This window comes from Solanum stenotomum, chromosome 3, assembly GCF_019186545.1.
Source record: "Solanum stenotomum isolate F172 chromosome 3, ASM1918654v1, whole genome shotgun sequence".
NCBI classification, from domain to species: domain Eukaryota; kingdom Viridiplantae; phylum Streptophyta; class Magnoliopsida; order Solanales; family Solanaceae; genus Solanum; species Solanum stenotomum.
In genome coordinates this window covers 25903292-25906478 of record NC_064284.1, presented here as the reverse complement: position 1 = coordinate 25906478, position 3187 = coordinate 25903292, and the positions used below count along the sequence as shown (strand labels likewise).

General features: G+C 32.6%; 2 pseudogenes; both read right to left on the bottom strand.

Annotated features, from left to right (window-relative positions):
- LOC125858151 (F-box/LRR-repeat protein At3g48880-like) lies at positions 1 to 2066 on the bottom strand (annotated as a pseudogene).
- Positions 2067 to 2080: 14 nt separating this feature from the next.
- LOC125858804 (F-box/LRR-repeat protein At3g48880-like) lies at positions 2081 to 2904 on the bottom strand (annotated as a pseudogene).
- Positions 2905 to 3187: the final 283 nt, after the last annotated feature.

Here is a 3187-nt window from a genome sequence, read left to right as displayed (position 1 = left end):
TCAAATTGCAAGAGATCTCACCTCATCCACTTTTTAGAGGTCTTCTTCATTCTCATACCACCTCATCAGCCCTTCATCATTTAGGGGTCGTTTGGTAGGCTGCATTAGAAGAAATAGTCCTTGTATTATGTAAGGTATTATTTAGTACTATGTTTGGTAGGAATTTGAGTCAATTTATAACTAATCCATGGATTAGTTATACCTCCTACATGGTATTATAGGATGTATATTACTAATACCTTCCATTTGGAGGTATTAGTAATACATAGGATATAATATCATGGGATAAGTCTATGTAAAGACAAAAATATCCCTCAAATCATTTTAATTATTCTGTTTATTTTATTGATTTTATGATTTATATTAGTGCTAGTAAATTTATTTAAATAAATTAGCTTACAAATTATTTAGAGAGAGTTGTTTATTACTAAATAAATCTAATACAAATTTGAAATGTGAGTTGTTTATTTGTATATAACGTTTGTGATCTTAATTGAATGTGTGTATATATGTATATATATATACACACACTCATTTGTGTTGTTTTCTAATTATTTTATTTTGAACAATTTAAAAAATCACATACATATTAAAACTACAACTTGCAATTTTTATGTGTTTTAGATGGTTTATTTAATTTTACTATTTTGACCGTCTTTTCGATTTTAAAAGTAGACGATTTATCTTTTTTTGAATTGAAAAATTACATTTTGTGAGTAATCAATTTATTAAGAGGTCAATTATTATCCTCAAATAATTCAAGTGAAAAAATAGCAAACATGGCAACAACATTTTTCTTCTCATAGCTAGTTAGAAGGCCACAAAAATAATAATATTATCCGGTAGTAATCTATCTTGACTCAATTACATAATAATTCAAGGGTATAATTGGGAAAAAGTTTTTTATAGAGTTTTAATCCAAACACAAGATGAGGTGAGAAACAATGAACCAAACAGTTGATAGAAATAATCCTTGCATTACTAATCCATGCACTTCTAATCCCTTCACTACTAATCCATGTATTACTAATCCGTGCGTTATTAATCTTCGTACCAAACGACCCCTTACAGTGCGCTGACACATGATGCATGAGTCACTTATAAGGGTTAGGAATTTGTCTAACCTAGACGCTTTTTCAAGAATTGATTCATCAAGCTTGGTCAAAATTTTCATCGGTGAGAGTGGAGGGTCTTCAGTAATTATGCAATGAGATATGTTGAGCACTTTCAACTTTTTTAACCCCTCCAAGATAATAAAAAGAAGGTTTAGATAACACCGTGCACCTCAAGCTCAACAGTTTCAAGCTTGGAAGAAATAATACCATTGCAGATAAAATAGCATATCACTGGGCCCTATAATGTTGAGCTCAGAATTTTTTTTGCAACTCCTGGCAATTTCCTCAATGACATGCAGGATTTTTTATACTAGGCCTAATTAGTGATTCAAGATCTTCCCATGTATGAATAGCCATGCATACTGTTCACTTTTTTATTTTGTTCCAAAAAGGCATAACAAGGCGTTTAAGCCAGGGATACCTGAAAAAGAGGAGATCTAATTAGTTGTCTTATTCATTTTCACAGTAATTTTTGCTTCTCTAAGAATAATGGAAAATCATAGGGCATCTGATATATCTGAAACGACGCTTGTGGTACAGTTTCTTGATTTGAGTTATAATTATAATACTATATAAAGATGAAAGTTTATTGGCAGTAAAGCCACTTGATTGTCGTTAACATACAAATTATGATGGAAGATCAACGTTTGTATGTTACCATGACTGAGGTTCAAGCAAATATTTAGGAGTCGGGTCAATTTTTTTTGAGGTGGACTGTCGACATATACGTAAGGCTTCCTTGAGATTCTGGTGAAATTTCATTGCAATACTGATAAGTCCAGCATTTTTCAGAGAAGTTGATCAGAACAAGCCAATTATCATGGACGACAAACATGAGGAATTACAGATATAAACTGGAAAAGGTCAAAGGACTGGAGTATCTTCACCAAGATATTAATATCAAGGTCCTCCCATCTCCTTACAGGAGAATCTCTTTTTTCCATCACAACAGCTTCATCTTCTTTTTATTTTGAAACTCCGTTAGTAATTACGCAATGAGATATGTTGAGCACTTTCAACTTGTTTAACCCCTCTAAGATAATAACCAAAGAAAGTTTAGATATCACTATGTACCTCACACTCAACACTTCCAAGTTTGGAAGAAATGATACCAGTGTAAATGCAAACAACATATCACAGGGCCCTATAATCTTGAGCTTAGAAAATTATTGGCAACTCCTGGCAATTTCCTCGATGACATGTGTAATATTAGGCATTGTTAGTGATTCAAGATCTTTCCATATATGAATAGCCCTGCATATTGTTTACTTTTTTCTTTTGTTCCAAGAAAGCATAACAAGGCTTTTAAGCCGTGGATACCTGAAAAAAGAGGAGATCTAATTACCTACCTTATTCATTTTCATAGTAATTTTTGCTTCTCCAAAATAACTAGGTGTTTGGCCATATACTCATGCTTGAATGTACTTCTCAAATTTGAGATACAACTTTAAAAGTGAAAAATGAGTTGAAAAACAGATTATAAGTTGTTTCAAATTTGATATATAACTTCAAACTGGATTTAAAATTTTCATATTCGAACATTGATTTTCAAATAAAGTGTAAAATTACTCAACAAAGAAGTGAATATTTTTTTGATAAAGTTTGATTTTAGTACCGACAAGTCCAGTGTCTTCAAGGGAAGTTGATCACAACAAGCCAATCGCCACACATAACAAACATGAGCAAGTCCAGCAAACAATTCAAAAACGTCAAAAGATTGGAGTATCTTCACCAAGATATCATTATCGAAGTCCTCCCATCTTCTTACAAGAGAATCTCCTTCCTCCATCACAAAAACCCCAATCTCCTAAACTCCTGTAGAAACCAGAAAGGTTATTACTTCGCTAGATCCATGAAGAATATTTGAATTCCTGACGTCAAATTAATGTTGNATGAGCAAGTCCAGCAAACAATTGAAAAACGTCAAAAGATTGGAGTATCTTCACCAAGATATCATTATCGAGGTCCTCCCATCTTCTTACAGGAGAATCTCCTTCCTCCATCACAAAAACCCCAATCTCCTAAACTCCTGTAGAAACCAGAAAGGTTATTACTTCGCTAGATCCATGAAG